General features: G+C 44.8%; 2 long non-coding RNA genes across 2 annotated transcripts in view; one reads left to right on the top strand and one right to left on the bottom strand.

Annotated features, from left to right (window-relative positions):
• The window catches only part of LOC108517789 (uncharacterized), a 27,617-nt gene extending 14,863 nt beyond the window's left edge, over window positions 1-12,754 (bottom strand). The window contains exons 1-2 of the long non-coding RNA XR_001882209.1: window positions 11,209-12,754; window positions 1,529-1,625 (exon numbers count right to left, since the gene is read on the bottom strand). This is a non-coding gene — a long non-coding RNA (uncharacterized LOC108517789). The remainder of the gene's footprint in view (window positions 1-1,528; window positions 1,626-11,208) is intronic.
• LOC108517788 (uncharacterized) lies at window positions 5,823-13,358 on the top strand. The gene is made up of 3 exons (XR_001882208.1): window positions 5,823-5,930; window positions 6,047-6,190; window positions 12,788-13,358. It is a non-coding gene; the product is annotated as an uncharacterized LOC108517788 (long non-coding RNA).
• The last annotated feature ends 5,187 nt before the right edge of the window (window positions 13,359-18,545 follow it).

Consider the following 18,545-nt stretch of genomic DNA (forward strand, 5'->3'; position numbering starts at 1 on the left):
ATCATTCTATTATAAAGACACATGCATGTTTATGTGCATTGCAGCACAATTCAAAATAGCAGAGACATGGAATCAACCTAAATGCCTACTAATGATAGACTGGATAAAGAAAGTGTAGTACATGTACACCATGGAGTACTGTGCACCCATGAAAAAAAAATGAGATCATGTCCTCTGCAGGAACATTGATAGAGCCATAAGACATTATTCTTAGCAAACTAACAGAGGAATAGAAAACTAAATACTGGCTGGATGCGGTGGCTCACAGCTGTAATTCCAGCACTTTGGGAGGCCGAGGCAGGTGGATCATCTGAGGTCAGGAGTATGATACCAGCCTGAGCAACATGGTGAAACCTCATCTCTACTAAAAATACAGAAAAATTGCCGGGTATGGTGGCAGGTGCCTGTAATCCCAGCTACTCAGGAGACTGAGGCAGGAGAATCTCCTGAACCCAGGAGGCGGAGGTTGCAGTGAGCTGAGACAGTGCCACTGCACTCCAGCCTGGATGACAAGAGCGAATCTCCATCTCAAAACAAACTACTACATGTTCTCTCTTATAAGTGAGAGTCAAATAATGGGAACACATGGGCCCACAGAGGGGAAGAACACATACTGAGGCCTACTGGAGGAGGAAGAATATCGGGAAAAGTATTTAATGGGTACTAGGCCTTAATACTTGGGTGATGAAATAATCTGCACAACAAACCCCCATGACACACATTTACCTGTGTAAAAAGCTTGCACATATACCCTTGAACTTAAAATAATTTGGTAGCTTTTCCAATAATTCCCTGACAGCATTTTGATTTTATGTGTATATGACACCTATTAAGTATCAGACATTTGGATTACACAGATGAACAGGGTTCAACATACCTGCCCTATAGGAGTTTATAGTTCATTAGCATGGATAGCTGTGTAAATGATGAATTTATTCTGGAGAACAATACTTGTACATAAAAAGATAAAGTATTGAGCTGAATGGTAATAGTGATCAATTCTGCCAGTGACATAGCAGTGGGAAAATCAAGGAGGGCTTTATAGAGGAGGTGACATTTGAATGGGTGTCAGGGTTTAATAGAACTTTTTGTGTTAATGCTGCTGGTGCAGAGTATATATATATTTTTGAGTCAAGAGTCTTGCTCTGTTTCCCAGGCTAGAGTGCAGTGATGCAGTCTCGGCTCACTGCAACCTCCACCTCCCTGGTTCAAGCAATTCTCTCACCTCAGCCTCCCAAGTAGTTGGGATTACAGGCGTGAGCCACCATGCCCATCCCCAGAGTAAAAAATTATTTCCAGCCTGGCTAACATGGTGAAACCCCGTCTCTACTAAAAATACAAAAAATTAGGCATTGTGACATGTGCTTCTTCCTGAGTTTGTCACCTTGGAAAGATTTTTTCACTTGTTTCTATTTCAGTTTTTTAATAACTGTAAATTACATTCTATCAGAAGAGTTTAAAAGATGTTTAAAAAGTCAGACTACGAAAGGTATATTATATATTTTATTTCTTAAAGATTCTTATTTACCTTTATCTTCTCCAGAGTGAGTGTAGCAAATTTCTCATGTCTGCTTTTCCTGGTTGCATGATTTTAAATAGAACCCCAGGGCTTTGCTTTGGGAATGCTACCAGAGAAGAGAAATAGGAAAAATCTTTTTTTAATTATGGCTATACAAAACGAATACATCATTTCCACAAGCAAATGTGATAGATTATTTGGTGCATTGCAAATATTTCTCAAACCATCAGCTCCTCTTTTTTGCGTAGTCTAGAATTTGTAATGGTGGATATCTCTGTTCTGTATTCTGTTGTCTAGCTGTCCAAGTTTAATGCTAAATTTTATGAGATGGAACTTGACATCTTCTAGAAATGTTCACATATGATTGTTTATTAAATTATCATGGAAATATTTAAATGAGATGTTTATCATCTGAAAAGAACAGATACTTTTTTTTTTTTGGAGATAGAGTCTTGCTCTGTTGCCCAGGCTGGAGTGCAGTGGCAGTCTCGGCTCAGTACAACCTCTGCCTCCTGAATTCAAGTGATTCTCCTGCTTCAGCCTCCCTAGTAGCTGGTATTACAGTTGCCTACTGCCATGCCCATCTAAGTTTTGTATTTTTAGTGGAGATGGGTTTCACCGTGTTGGCCAGGCTGGTTTCAAACTCCTGACCTCAGGCAATCCTCCTGCCTTGGCCTTCCAAAGTGCTGGGATTACAGGTGCGAGCCACCATGCCCAGCCTTAATTAAGCTTTTTATATTGTAGTAGAAAATTTAAGTCTTATAATTTCCTTACACTGTTCTATAAACAGTGTGTTGGAGTGATTTTGTACTTTTAAAACATTGGTCATTTTTTTTTTTAGTTTATTTATTTATTTTTGAGACTGAGTCTCACTCTATTGCCCAGGCTGGAGTGCATTGGCACAATCTTGGCTCACTGAAACCTGTGCCTCCTAGGTTTAAGGGAATCTCATGCCTCAGCCTTCCGAAAAGCTGGGATTATGGCGCATGCCACCATGCCTGGCTAATTTTTGTATTTTTAGTAGAGATGGGGTTTCACCATATTGGCCAGGCTGGTCTCGAACTCCTGACCTCAAGTGATCCGCCTGCATCAGCCTTCCAAAGTGCTGGGATTACAGACATGTGCCTTTGCGTCTGGCCATACATTGGTCATTTTCTTATTTCAAACTAAGTGAATAATCCTGACTGGGGAGTAGAAGCCTGAACTAGAAGCTAAGGATAGTTTTGCCTGCAAGTGGAGATCATTGAAAAAGCAGCCGTCCTGCCTGAGGAGCCTCCCCTGCAGATGTCCTGGCCTGCTCAAAATAGCCATGGATAGAGCCTTTATACTTTATACTTAGAGAAGCCACAAAGCCCTGAAAACCTTGAAATCCACAGGCAGATGCAGTTGGGATTGGCACAAAGGTGGGGTTGGGAGGCTCTTTCTGGAAATTGAGTTGTTATTGTTCTGAGGTTGTTTCTAGATTTTGTAAAATATGATGAATCTAGATTTAGGTAAGAAGTTATTTGTTTATTTATTTATTTATGAGCCAGGGTCTCATTCTGTTACTCAGGTTGTAGTACAGTGGCATGATCTCGGCTCACTGCAACCTCTGTCTCCCAGATTCAAGCAATTCTCCTGCCACAGCCTCCCTAGTAGCTGGGACTACAAGCAGGCACCTCGAGGCCCGCCTAATTTTTGTATTTTCAGTCGGAAGGTTTTGCAAAGCCCCCAGGGAGACTAGCTGAAGGCATCTGTTCTATAAGCCTGAGGCAGAAGGCAAGGAGTAGGTACAACAGAGTGTAGGGGAATTTATCTTAAACTGGCTTGTTTACTTTTATTTACCAGGAACTGACCTTTGATCATCCGTGCAAATGATGTTCCCTGAACTTTTTTGGTTTTATTTTTCCTTCCTTCCTATCTTTCTTTCTTCTCTGCTCCCTCCTTTCCTTCTGCTGTGTTCCAGGGGCTGGTGTCAAACTTCTATACTCAAGCAATTCTCCCATTTCAGCTTCCCAAAGTGTTGGGATTACAGGTTGGAGCCACCATACTCTGTCTTCTTTTATTTTCTTCTTTTTCCTTTTCATTCTTCCTTTTCCTCCCTCCCTCCCTCCCTCCCTCCGTCCCTTCCTTCTCTATCTTCTTTTTTTTTTTTTTTTCCCCGAGATGGAGTCTCGCTCTGTCGCCCAGGGAGTGATGGGAAGCTCGCACACTTAGATGCCAGAGGCACATTTTCAGGGGCGAGCGCCACACATGGCCTGCAGGGTGGATCCGGTGGCTTCTCGGTCAGGCCGCCAGGTGACCAGATGTGGGTGGCTAGCTGTGGCCAGTAGTCGTGGCTACTGGCCTCTCGTTTGGGTGGACCAGGGATTCAAAACTTAGGAAGAAAGGTCGGCGGACTTAGAGGCTGACTGTCGAGGGGGGCCGCCTTGGCGGTAATAAGGTTCCAATGGGGACAGCTTCAGGCCGCGAGCGCCACACATGGCCTGTAGGGTAGATCTGGTGGGCTTCTGCTTCTGCCTCCACCACCGGCTGGCTTGTCTTTCTGGCTGCCAGGTCTACAGGATGTCGGCCACGAGCGTAGGACTTGGTCGCCAGCTGGAAATGTTTAAGGTGGACCAGATGGCCCTCACCGGGGCCGTACAGCTTAGGTCCAGCAGAGGAGTTCAGTGATGGCTCACTGCGCTCTTCACCTTCCTAGGCTCATCCACGTGATCCTCTTATTTTGGCCTCCCAAATAGCTGGGACTCTCAGGAGCTTTCTGTTTCTTTTTCTTTTCTTTCTTTTCTTTTTTTTTTTTTAGCCTCACTTTGAATTTGTTTTCACAGTACATTGAGTTCTGTTGGTTTTTTCTTTTTTCTTCTTGCTCTCTCTTGTGCTCCTTCCTGTACACTGAAGTTGCTGTTGTTTTCAATTTCTTTCACCCAGGCTAAAGTGTGGGTGCATGATCACAGCTCACTGCAGCCTCGACCTCTCTGGGCTCAGGTGATCCTCCTGTCTCAGACACCACACTTCCCAGTAGCTGCGGCTAAAGGCGTGCGCCACCACACCGGCGCTTTATTTTGTATATTTTACTTTTTATTTTTGTAGAGATAGGGTTCCATCATGTTTTCCAGGCTGATCTCAAACTCCTGCAGTCAAGCAATCTGCTGGTCACGACCTCTCAAATTACTGAGCTTACAGGTGTGAGCCACCATGACTGGTTCTATCTATATCTATCTGTCTTTCTATCAATTAATCATCTATCTTTTTTTCTTTTTTCTTTTTTTTTTTTTTTTTTTTTTTTTTTTGACAGAGACGTGTTCTTGCTGTTTTTCAGGCTCTGGATATATATATATATTTATATATATATTTAACTTTATATATATTTATATATATATATATTTAACTTTATTATTTTTTAATATAGGTGTTGTCTCACCATGTGCCCCCAAGGATTGTCTCAAACTCCTGGGCTCCAGATATCCTCCTGCCTTGGCCTCCCAAAGTGCTGGGATTACAGACAGGAGCCACCCTGCGTGGTCTGGTCATATTTTTGATGAGTTGATTCTTCCCAGTCCAGATGTATAATCTCATCCTTGAACATTTTTGACAATGTAGTTATGACATATGACTTTACCCAGCATCAGAGTGAGCTGATGCTCCTGCCCAGCTTACAGAAGGGATTGTGACATATCACTGGACCCAGCACCAAAGTGATGTAACTATTCCACTGCCTTGCCAAGGCAGTGGATTGTGACATATCGCTGGGTCTTGTACCCAGGTGGTGTGAGTCTTCTCTCCAGCCTTGGCTCTTCCACAGGGGGCATTGTGTCATATCGCTGGGCCCCACACATAGGTTATGTGAGTCTCCTGCCTGTGCCCTGTCCATGTAGGCCATTGTGACATATTGCTGGGTCCAACACCCAGGTGATGTAACTCTACTGCCTGGGTCCTGCCTACAGAGGACATTGTGATATAACCCTGCACCCATCACACAGGTAATGTGACTCTCTTCTCCTGCCTGGCCCCTGCTCAGAGAAGGGATTGTGACGTATCACTGGGCTCAGCACCTAACTAACGTGACTTTTCTCCTCTTCCTGTGTTTTGTCTGCAGGGGATATTGTGAAATGTCACTAGGCCTAATAGTAAGGTGGCATTACTCTTGTCATGGCACTGCCATCAGAAGAAGGCATGGTGATGNGGATTGTGACATATCGCTGGGTCTTGTACCCAGGTGGTGTGAGTCTTCTCTCCAGCCTTGGCTCTTCCACAGGGGCATTGTGTCATATCGCTGGGCCCCACACATAGGTTATGTGAGTCTCCTGCCTGTGCCCTGTCCATGTAGGCCATTGTGACATATTGCTGGGTCCAACACCCAGGTGATGTAACTCTACTGCCTGGGTCCTGCCTACAGAGGACATTGTGATATAACCCTGCACCCATCACACAGGTAATGTGACTCTCTTCTCCTGCCTGGCCCCTGCTCAGAGAAGGGATTGTGACGTATCACTGGGCTCAGCACCTAACTAACGTGACTTTTCTCCTCTTCCTGTGTTTTGTCTGCAGGGGATATTGTGAAATGTCACTAGGCCTAATAGTAAGGTGGCATTACTCTTGTCATGGCACTGCCATCAGAAGAAGGCATGGTGATGTATTGCTGGGCCCAGAACAAATGTGATATGAGTCTCCTGTCTGGATCCTGCTTACAAGGTATATTGTAACATATCTGGGGCCTTTGACTATTTTACTTATTTTATGTTATTTATTTTAATTTTATTTTTGAGACAGAGTCTCACTCTGTCACCCAGGCTGGAGTGCAGTGGTGTGATCTCAGCTCACTTCAACCTTTGCCTCCTGGGTTCAAGTGATTTTCCTGCCTCAGCCTCCTGAGTAGCTGAGGCTACAGGTGTGCACCACCATGCCTGGCTAATTTTTGAAGTTTTAGTAGAGACAAGGTACCACCATGTTGGCCAGGCTGGTCTCAAACCCCTGACCTCAGCCAATCTGCCCAACTCAACCTCCCAATGTGCTGGGATTACAGGGTAAGCCATTTCACTTGGCCCTTTTTGACTATTTTATGTGGCTCTTCTCTCTTACCTGGACATTGCCCAAAAAGAGATTGTGACATATCTTTGGGCCTAGCACCAAGGTGATTTGACTCTCCTCTCCTGCCTGGGCCTCGCCCACAGAAGAGAGAGTAACTTATTGCTGAGGTTAGCATACAGATGATATATTCTTCTGCTGGCTCCCAAAAGTCACTGTAAGATATATCTGGGCCAATTGCTGAGATTGTGTGACGCTTCTCCTGGAACCTGTCCACAGTGGGGATTGTGACATATTGCTTGGCCAAGTACCTACATGATAGGACTCTTTTCTTAGGTCTGGGCCCTGCCCACTGGAGTAATTTTGACACATAGCTGGGCCCAGCTCAAAGGTTATGTGACTGCACACTTCTTCCTTAGCCCTACCCATGAGGGCCATAGTGTCTTATCTCTGAGACCCCTTATTAGGTGATGTGACTACTTTTTTTGAGATGGAGTCTGGCTCTGTTGCCCATAATTTAGAAGATGTGACTCTCTTGCACCAGAATGGATACTGTGCCATATTGCTGAACCCATTACATAGGTGATGTGACTCTCTTGCATGGGCCCTCCCCATAAGCGGGTAGAGTGACATATTACTGAGCCCAGTACATAGGTGATGCGATTCTTTTCTATGGCTTTGCCCAAGCAGGGATTTGTGATGTGTTGCTGGACTTACCACCTATGTGTTATGACTATCCTCTTCTGCTTAAGCCCTGCATGCATTGTGTGTTGTGACATATGCCTGGATTCAGCACCTAGGTGATACAACTTTATGGCATGGGAACTGCCGACAGATGTATTAAGACATAACTCCTTTCCATCACCTAGATGATGTGACCCTTTTATTTTTCTTGTTTCTGACATATTTTGGATATAGTGACGTATCACTGAGTTCAACACACATGAGATGGGAGGCTTCTGCCTGAGCCCAGCACATAAGTGGCCTTGTGACATATCTCTGTATCCATTATCTTGGAGATTTAACCCCCCTTTTGTGCCTGCACCCTGACCACTGGGAAGATTGTGATGAATCACTATTCTCAGCAATCAGGTGATGTGTTTTTCCTGCCTGGTCCTTGCCCACAGATCATTGTAACATATCACTGGGCCTAGCATCCAGGTGATGTGCCTCTGCTGACTGTATTCTGCTTTCAGGAGGAGATTGTAATATATCCCCAATCAAGCACCCAGGTGGTGTGACACTTCTGCCCTGTCCCTGTCCTCAAAGAAGATTGTGACATATCACTGCCCCAAAACACAGGTGATGTGAGTCTACTGGCCAGTCCCTTTTCATTGGTGGGATTGTGATGCATACCTTGTCCAAACTTAAAAGTGCAATAATGATTCTCATACTTCGAAAAAACCAGTAGCAGATACACTATCTCTCATAGCCAGGGTCAGGAAAATGAGTTATGTCTTGGATCTCCTCTTTGTATGAAGATCATAAAGAATTCACACTCTCTCACATACTGTGTAAAGTTGTCAAGAGGTACAGAGAATGTCCTAACAGAACTCAGCACACAGGAGAGGTTGTGACACTCATATGCATAGCTGCCAACAGTAAACACTGTCATCTTTCCACATAAACACAGCTCATTATTGAGGTTCTGAAGCTCTTATGCAGATGCAGTCAAAAGTTGGAAAATTTAATCTCATATGTTAGTTCAGTCCATAGAGATGTTAGTGTCTCTGAGACCAAGATTCAACACTCCTGTGAGTCATTGACTTCAGTAAAATGACACAATTTGCAGGAGGGATTGAGGTTGTCATACACAAATTCAGAGAATCATTGAGATTGTCACTCATGTACTTACACCGAACATACAGAGGGTGTTATGTCTCATAGCTAGAACTAAAAAATGTGTGAAATTGTTAATCTCATACCTCGACCTTAATTCAGGTGTGTTTGTGACATACACATTTTTTAGCATCTGAATAGTTTGACTTTCCTGCCTGAGCCCAATGTACAGATGGGATTGTGCTTTATTGCTGGACCCAGCATTTAGGTAATGTGAGTCTATTCTCATTTCACAGAGGGCAAGGGAGGATTATGGCATATCACTGGACCCAGTAACTAGGTAATGCAATTCTCCGGTTTCTCCTTGGTCTCACATATTATAGGTATTGTAAATATTACTAGGCCCACTACTTATGGGATTGTATGCTCCTGCCTGGGCTCTGCCCACAGGGACCTTGTGACATATATCTGCATCCATGACCTAAAAGATGTGACACTTCTTGCCTACAACCTGCCCTGCACAGGAAAGATTGTGACATATCCCTGGAATGAGACACCAGGTGATGTGGCTCTTCTGCCTCTGTGTTGCCCCCAGGGAGCATTGTGACATAATGCTGAGCTCAGCACTTAGATGTTGTGACTGTTGCCTGTGCTGTGCTTTCAGGAGAGAATTGTAACATATCCCTGGCTGAACACTCAGGTGATATGACACTCCTGCTTGGTTGCTTCCCTCAGGGAAGCTCGTGAGATACCCTTGGCTGAAATCCCAGGTGATGTGACTCTCCTGCTAACTCCCTACCTACAGTTTAAATGGAGACATGTACTATAGTCAGCTTATAAGTGTGATGATGACTCTCATTACCTCTAGTCAGCTATTAGAAGAAATACTGTCTCTCATAGCTCGACTTAGAAAAATGAGTCACATTCTTGGTCTTCTCTTTTTATGAAGGTCATAAAGAATTGCCACACTCCAACATATCATATAATGCCCTCGAGTGTTACAAAGAGTGTTATCCCAGGTCACACAGCACAAAGGTGAGATTGTTTCTTATATGCGTACCTCAGCAGCCATTAGGATTATCACCCTCACACATGAAAATAGCCCATTGCTGAGGTCTTGAATCTCAAATGCAAACACTGTCCAGAGTTGGAATTGTGACTGTCATATGTGAGCCTCCAGCCACAGTTGAGATGGTGACACACTTCTAAACTCAGAACATAGCAGATGAGGACTCTACTATATAAACCCTACCAACTGGAGAGATGTTGGCTCTGATACCTGGGCTTAGAGCCACAAGTATGGTCATAGGTACTTACAAACATGATTTTAGAGTAAATTGTGACTCTTATTTATACTGGATAAAGACTTTGAATAGTATAGAGAGTGTACTAGCCGGGCGCCATGGCTCACGCCTGTTATTCCAGCACTTTGGGAGGCTTAGGCAGGTGGATCATGAGTCAGGAGTTTGAGATAAGCCTGGCCAACATGGTGAAAACCTGTCTCTACTAAAAATACAAAAAATTAGCTGGGCGTGGTGGTGGCCGCCTGCTGGGTCTGTCCTGCAGGCCCTGGCCGATGGATAAAATTAGTACTCAGACACAGGTATGCAGTGTAACAGCAGCTAGATAATGGCCTGGCTCCAGTGGCCAGAGAGCTGCCCCAAGAAGCTGGAGCTGCTTGGTTTCATTCAGTGCAGGCACAATGCCAAAAACCTGGAGCAAACACAACCTGTAGGTAATTAACATTTATTGTTACCCTTTCGGGGAATGTCACTCCCGTGAATGATGAAAGGTCAGTTCCTGGTCAATATAAGTAAACGAGCCTGTTTAAGATAAATTCCCCTACACTCCGCTGTACCTACTCCTGGCCCTCTGCCTCACGGTTATAGAACAGCTGCCTTCAGCTATTCTCCCCTGGGGCTTTGCAGAACCTTCTGACCTTTCAGAAGGTTTGTGTCCTTTCCTTATAGTTTTTCTTACTATTCTGACTGATCCCTCACAAGCGCCTGTAATTTCAGCTGCTCAAAAGGCTGAGGCAGGAGAATCACTTGAACTCGGGAAGCAGAGGTTGCAGTGAGCCAAGGTCGCACCACTGCACTCCAGCAGAGACAACAGTATGAGACTACGTCTCAAAAAAAAAAAAAAAGTGTACTTAACAAGACCCAGCACACAGGGGAGACTTTTACTGTTATATGAACACCCATCAAACAGTACACATCATCATTGTGAGTTCTGAATCTCACACATAGAGGAAGTCAAAGGTGGAAAAATTGACTCATATTTGGATCCAGTCCACAGGTGAGTTGGTGACACTCAGAGCAAGAATCAGCATACCTATGACACTGTGACTTCACTAATTAGACAAAGTCCACAGCAGGAGTATAGGCTGTCAGGCACAAATTTTGTTCACCATTGAGATTGTAACTCCTGTCCTTAGATACAACATATAGGAAGGGTTAACCTCCTATACCTAAAACTGGAACATGTGTGGGATTGTTAATTTCATCCCTGCACCTTCTCACAGGTTTACTTGTAACATATTTCTCTGCCCAGCACTTGAGTGATCTCTCTTGCCTAAAACCAGCCCACAGATGGAATAGTGACATATTGCTGAACCCAGAACTGAGGGGATATGACTCTATTTCTCTACATTGGTGCTGCTCACAGGGGGCATTGTGACATATCGCTGGGCCTTGCACTTAGGTGATGAGAGTCTCCTCCCCTACCTCAGTACTGCCCACAGAATGCATTGTCACATATCTCTGGGCCCCACACCCAGGTTTTGTGACTCTCCTGCCTGTCCCCTGACCACATAAGCAATTGTGACATATTGCTGGGTCCAACACCTTGGTAATGCAACTCTACTGCCCACAAGGAGCATTGTGACATGTATTTTCACACCTCACCTTCATGATATGACTGTCTTCTACCTGATGCCTGCTCACCAGGGGAGTTTGTGATATATCATGTGGCTCCGTACCAAACAATGTGATTCTTCTTCCATCATAAGTTCTGCTGGCAAGGGAGACTGAGACATATTGTGGAGCTCTACACCAATGTGACATCACTGTTTTGCCTTGGCCTGGACTTGAAAAGGCATTGTGACATATTGCTGGGCCCAGCAACAAGGTGACATGAGTCTTCTGTATGGACCGTAACAACAGAGCATTGTGACATTTCTTTAAGAGCATCAACTATTTGATGTGACTCTCCTTTTATACCAAGACTTTCCTCATATGAGAGATTGTGCCTTATCTTCTGGCACAGAAAAGTGATGTGTTTCTCCTGCCTGAGCTTTGTTTACAGGGAACATTGTGACATATCACTGGTCTCAGCACCCAGGTGATGTGACTCTACTGTCTATGCCCTGGTTTCAGGAGAAAATCTATGTGCCTGACTAAGCACCCTGTTTTTAACTCTTCTGCCTTGTTCCTGTTCTCAGAGAAGATTGTGACATATACCTGGCCTATTATGCAGATGATATAAGTCTCCTGTTCTCTCCCTATCCACAGGGGAGATTGTGACATATGTCTTTGTTCAGATCATAGGTGCGATGTTGACTCTCATATTTGAAATCAGTCAACAGGAAACATACTATCTCTCATATTGGGCTTAGGAAAATGGGTAAGATTCTGGCTCTCCCCTTTGCAGGAAGGTCAAAGAAAATTACACTCTCTCACATATTGTATAAAGCCCTCAAGTGGTACAGAGACTGTCGTAACAGGGTCCAGAAAACAGATGAGATTGTTTTATATACACACAGTTTCCCAGTTGTTAAGATTGTCACCCTCATCCATGGACAAAGGCCACTGGTGAGGTCTTAAATCTTACATGTGGATGCAGTACAGAGTTAAAATTGTGACTGTCATATGTGAACATCAGGTAACATGAGGTGGTGACTCAGTAAGCCTAGCTTATAGGCAGGTGACAACTCTCATATCTGGACCCAGCCATTACAGAGATGTTAACTCTCATATCTGGGCATAGAGCCACAGGTATGATCATGGGTCCATAGCAGCACAAATGTCTCCCGGTCACAAAAGATTGCAACTCTCATGCATACCTTATAAATTCCTCGATTGGTACTGAGAGTGTTCTAACTAGACTCAGTGTACAGTTGAGGTTTTGACATTCATGTACACCCAACTGATAGTAAAGATTATCATTTTTTCACAAGAACAGTCCACTGGAGGTTCTGAATCTCATATGCAGAGACAGTCGCAAGTTGGAAAATTTACTCTCGTAAATGAATCCAGTCCAAAGGTAAGTTGGTGACTTTCAGACCAAGATTGAACACACCTGTTGTCTGATTCCACTAAGGTGACACAGCCAGTAAGAGGGATTGAGTTTCTCATTAAGTGATTCAATTCGTTCTAAAAATTGTGACTTGTGTACTTAGATCCAACATACAGGAGGTGTTGACTCTCATACAAAGAATTAGGGTGTGTATAGGATTGTTAATCTCATCTCAGGTCTTTCCTTCAGGTGCGATTTTGACACACTTCTGCCCAGTACCTGAGTAATGTGATTCTTCAGAATTGGCCCAGCCTAGAAATAGGATTGTGCCATACTGCTGAACCCAGCACCTAAGTGATATAACTCTATTCTTCTCCCTTGGGTGCTACCCAAAAAAGACATTATAACATATCTCAGAGCCTTGCACCCAGGTATTGTGAGTCTCCTCTCCTGCCTTGCTGCTGCATACAGAAGCGGGATATGTACAGGATTGTTAATTTCATCTTGGACCTTCCTGTACGTGTGACTGTGACACATACCTCTGTGTAGAACCTGAGTGAGTTTACTCTCCTGTCTGGATTTAAACCAAAGATGGAATCATGACATATCGCTGGATCAGAAACTAGGTGATGTGACTCTATTTTCTTGCCTTTGTGTTTTCATATGGGACATTGTGACATATCACTGGACCTTGCATCCAAGTGATGGGTGTTTTCTCTCCTGCTTTGGTGCTGTCCACAGTGAGAATTGTGAAATACCGCTGTCATCCCCTGTGGGGAAAAGAGAGGTCAGCCTGTTACTGTGTTTGATATAGAAAGAAGTAAATTAAGAGACTACATTGGCTTGTATTTGAGATGCCCTTTGAATCTGTGACCCTACGCCCCAACGCTTGTCCATTTCCCGCAAGAGACATCGCTGTGGTGATTTATGTTTAAAAGGATTTTTGGGCCTGTAAGGAATGTGCTTGTTAAACAAAGCCCTAAAACGCTGCTGGGTTAAAGGCCATCCACCATTCTCCTAAATCTCCAGTAAAAGAAAAAGCATCGCTCCGGTGCCCGTCCCTGGAAATTGGAACCATCTCCGTGTTATCTTATGATCCTTCGCTGATTTACTCCCCTTATCTTTTGAGCAATAAATAACTGAGGGAACTCAGAGACCCGGTGCGGGGGGTCCTCCCTGTAACACAGCGCAACCGGTCCCCCTAGGCCCCCATGCTTTTTCTTCCCTATACTCTTGCTCTAGTGTCTTAATTTCTTCTCAAGTCTCCTCGTTCCACGCTAGACCGAGAAGACACCCACAGGTGTGGAGGGGCAGGCCAACCCTCAATCCCCCCTATGTTAGTTAACTCTCGCTGCCTCTGTTGCCCACATGGAGTCACTGTAACATACCGCTGGATCTAAAACCCAGGTATGAACATCCTTGTTGGGTTCTGGCCTGCAGGAGTCAACATATCGCTGTGTTCATCACCACAAGGTGATGTGACTGCCCTTTTACTGCCTAGTTCCTTCTCACAAAAACATCTGTGAAGCATATTGCTAGGCCCATAGTGCTAATATGTGATCATATTACACCACCCTAGCGGTGTAACTCTTCTTTTAATTTTTTCTTTCTTTCTTTCTTTTTGAGATTGGAGTCTCACACTGTTAGGCTCAGGCTGGCAGTGCACTGGGAGTGATTTCCACCACTGAGCCTCTGCCTCCTGGGTTGAAGGCAACTTGTTCTGCCTCAGCCCCGCCCAAGTAAGTGGATACAGGCATGTGCCACCAACCGCCGGCGAATTTATTAAGTAGAAACGGGGTTTCGCACCATGTTGGCCATGCGGTTTCGAAAACTCTAACCTCAGGTGATCCCTCCGTCTGCCCTTGGCCAAAGTATTGGAGATTGACAGGGCATGAGCCAACTGCACCCAGCTGACCTCTCTTCTTTCTACGGTTCAATTGGGGCAGGCAGACGATTGTAACAAACTGCTGGCCCAGCAGCATAATGTTACCTTTTGCCTTGGCCTGACCGCAGAAGGCCACTGTCACGTAATTCATGGACCGCAAACGCCCAAGCGGGATAGGCTCGTCAGCCTGGGACGTCACACAGGAGTCATTGTAACACATCTCTTCGGTCCCCATCAGATGTGGATGTTATCACTCCCCTCTTCCCTCACCGTTGCATTTGCCTGTAAGAGACATAGCACATGTGGGCCCAGCACCTAGGTGATGTCTTCCTGGAACTTGTCCACATGGGGATTGTGATATGTCGCATGGCCCAGTACTTAACTTGATGTGACACTCCTCTCATGCCTAGGCCTTGCTCACAGGTGTGATTGTGACACACAGCATGGCCTAGCTTCTAGGTTATGTTACTCTTCTCTTATTCTTCAGTCATTTTCACAGGGGGCACTGTGACATAATTGCTAGACTGAGAACCTAGGTGATGTGACTCTCTACTGCTTGAAATATACCCAAAAAGAGAGTTTGATGTATTGCTTGGCCAGGATCCTAGGTGATGCTACTCTTCTCCTGCCTAAACCCTGCTTACTTTATTATGTTGACACATCACTGGGGCCAAAACCTAGGTGATGTAACTCCTGCATGGGCTTTGCCTGCAGGGGTAAGATGATGTATCTTTTCATTCATCACTCAGGTGCTGTGACTCTCCACTTATGCCTGGGCCTTCATGAAAGAGGAATTGTGACATATCCCTCGATCTAGTACTTAGGTGATGTAACTCACCTTTATTGCCAGGGCATAGAATATTAAGGGTATTGTGACGTATCTCTTGGCCCAACACCTAGGGGATGAGAGGCTCCTGCCCGGGCACTGCCCACAGGAGACTTTGTGGCATGTTTCCTGCCTCATCACCTAGAAAGAGGTGACTCTCCTCTCAGGCCAGGTAAGGTGGCTCATGCCTGTAATTCCAGCGCTTTGGGAGGCCAAAGCAGATGGATTATGAGGTCAGGAGTTCAAGACCAGCATGGTCAACATGGTGAAGCCTTGTATCTACTAAAAACACAAAAAGTAGCTGGGTGTGGTGGCAAGTGGCTGTAATCCCAGCTACTCGGGAGGCTGAGGCAGGAGAATCATTTGAACCTGGGAAATGCAAATGAGCTGAGATTGAGACTTTGCACTCCAGACTGGTGATAGTGCAAGACTACATCTAAGAAAAGAAGAAGAGGAAGAAGAATTTTTTCTCCTGCCTGAGCCTTGCCCACAGAAATATTGTGACATATCCTTGGGCTCAGCACCCAGCCTCAGCACCTACAGTTGCCTGATGGAACTCTGCCACCTGTGCCCTGTCTAGTTAGGCTATGGTAAAGTATAGCTAATTTCAATACCCAGGTGTTGTAGCTCTCCTGCCTGGCCACTGCCTTCCAGGGATATTTTGACATATGTTTGTGCCAATCACCTAGGTGATGTGAATCTTTTCACCTGCCTGGTCCTTGTTCACTGTGGGATAATGATGTCTATTGCTAGTTTCAGCACAGAGCTGATGTGACTTGTCTCTTTTTCCTAGATTTTGCCCAGAAAAAAAAGACATATCACTACGCCCATCAGCAAGTTATTTTGCCTGGTCCTGCCCTTAAAAGACATTGTGACATATAGTAGTGATCAGCACCAATGTAATTTGCCTCCTGCCTAAACCCTGCCTACTGGGGGCATTGTGACATATCTCTTGGCCCATGAACTATTTGATGTGACTCTCCTTTTTTGCCTGGGCTTTACCAGTAGTAGAGATTGTGATCTATCTCTGGGCCCAGCACCTAGGTATTATGACTCTCCTCCCCTGCCTGGCCCATGCCCACAGAAAAGAGAGTGACTTATCGCTAGGCTCAACACACAAGTGATTCAAATTTTCTGCATGATCCCAGCTCATACAACTTATTGTGACTTTTCTAGGCCCATCACCTAGATGATGCGATTCTCCTTTTCTTTCTAGGAACTGTCCATAATGAGGAATGTGACACATCACTTGGCCTGGCACTTATGTGATATGACTCTCTTCTCTTGCCTGGGTCTATCAAATTGGGTGATTGTGGCATACAGCTTTACTCAGCACCTAGATAATGTGACTCTCCTATTTCTCCTGAGTCCTACCCACAGAGGTCATTGCAACATATCTCTGAGCCCCTCATTTAGGTAATTTGACTATCCTGTCTGGGCCCTCCCCTCAGTGATTTTTGTGACATATTTTTGGACTCAGCATCTAGGTAATGTGACTTTTCCCCACTGCTTGGACTCTGTCACAGAAGGTATTGTGATGTATCACTGGGCTTGACACTTAGGTGAAGATACTGTCTTCTCCTGCCTGGGCCCTGCATAAGTTGTATATTTTGACATGTCACTGGGTTCAACACGTGTGATTCAGCTCTCTCACATGTACCACAAGCATGGGGTTATTGGGACATTTATTTTTGTTCATCATCTCAGTGATATGACTTCTGTCCTCCCTGAACCCTGTGAAAAAGAAAGATTGTGACATATCACTGAAACCAGAATTTAGGTCATGTGACTCTTCTATCTAGCAACCACATATTCTGAATATTGTGACATTTCACTGGGCAAAACACTTAAAAATTGGGAGGCTCCTGCCTCAGCCCTGCCTACAGGTGTTCTTGTGATATGTATCTGCATCCATTACATAAAGGATATGATGCCTTTTCTGTGGGGAAAAGAAAGAGAGATCAGCCTGTTACTGTGTCTATATAGAAGGAAGTAGACATAAGAGACTCCATTTAGTTCTGTATTTGAAATGCTGTTAATCTGTGACCCTACCCCCAACCTTGTCCTTGCAAGAAACATGCGCTGTGGTGACTCAAGGTTTAATGGATATTGGGCTGTGCAGGATGTGTCTTTGTTAAACAAGTACCTGAAGGCAGCTTGCTGGCTAAAAATCCTGCCCATCCCTGGGCAATAGAACATCTCCGGGTAAAAACCCATTGTGTGCTTTGTTTACTGAGCAAGGAGAAAACCGCCTTTAGGAATAAGGTGGGACTTGCTGGAGCAATGCTGCTAAAGGTTTATGGAGACGTTCGCATATGCATCTCAAGGCACAGCATTTTCCTTTAAACTTATTCATGTTACAAGGATTTTTGTTCATATGTCTTACTGCTGATTTCCTCCCTACAATGATCCTATTGTCCAGCCACTCCCTTATCTTTTTGATGGTAAAGATAATTATCAATAAATACTAAGGGAACTCAGAGGCCGGTGCTGGTGTGGGTCCTCTGTAAGCTGAGCACTGGGCCCTGCTTTTCTTTCTCTATACTTTGTCTCTGTGTCTTATTTCTTTTCTCAAGTCTCTCATTCCACCTAACGAGAAAGACCCACAAGTGTGGAGGGGCAGGCCACCCCTACACTTTTCTGCCTGCACTCTGCCCACAGGAAAGATTTTGACACACTGCAGGGACCAGCCACCAGGTGATGTGTCTCTCCTGCATGTGCATAACTTTCAGGAAAAAATTGTAACATGCCACTGGGTGTAAACCCAGATGATGTGACTCCCCTGCCTTGCCACAGCCCTCAGGGAAAAAATTTACATATCATTGGCCCAGCATCCGGGTGATGTGACTCTCCTGGGTGCTTTCTGCCAACAAGTTCGTTGGTAACATATATCTCGGCCCAGCTCATAGGTTTGATGATGGCTCTAATACATTGTACCAGCCAATAGAAGAGATAGTGTCTCTCACAGCTAGGCTTAGAAAAAGGAGTAAAGGGGACAGGCATGGTGGCTCATGCCTGTAATCCCAGCACTTTGAGAGGCCAAAGTGGGTGAATCACCTGAGGTCGGGAGTTCAAGACTAGCCTGACAAACATGGAGAAACCTTTTCTCTACTAAAAATACAAAATTATCAGGGCATGTTGGGGCTTGCCTGTAATCCCAGCTACTTGGGAGGCTGAGGAAGGAAAATCATTTGAAGCCAGGAGGCGGATGTTGCAGTGAGCTGAGATCGCGCCATTGCACTCCAGCCTGAGCAACAAGAGCAAAACTCTGTCTCAAAAAAAACAAAAAAAAAGTA

The sequence above is a fragment of the Rhinopithecus bieti genome, unplaced genomic scaffold, assembly GCF_001698545.2.
Source record: "Rhinopithecus bieti isolate Rb0 unplaced genomic scaffold, ASM169854v2 scaffold_42392, whole genome shotgun sequence".
Taxonomy (NCBI): domain Eukaryota; kingdom Metazoa; phylum Chordata; class Mammalia; order Primates; family Cercopithecidae; genus Rhinopithecus; species Rhinopithecus bieti.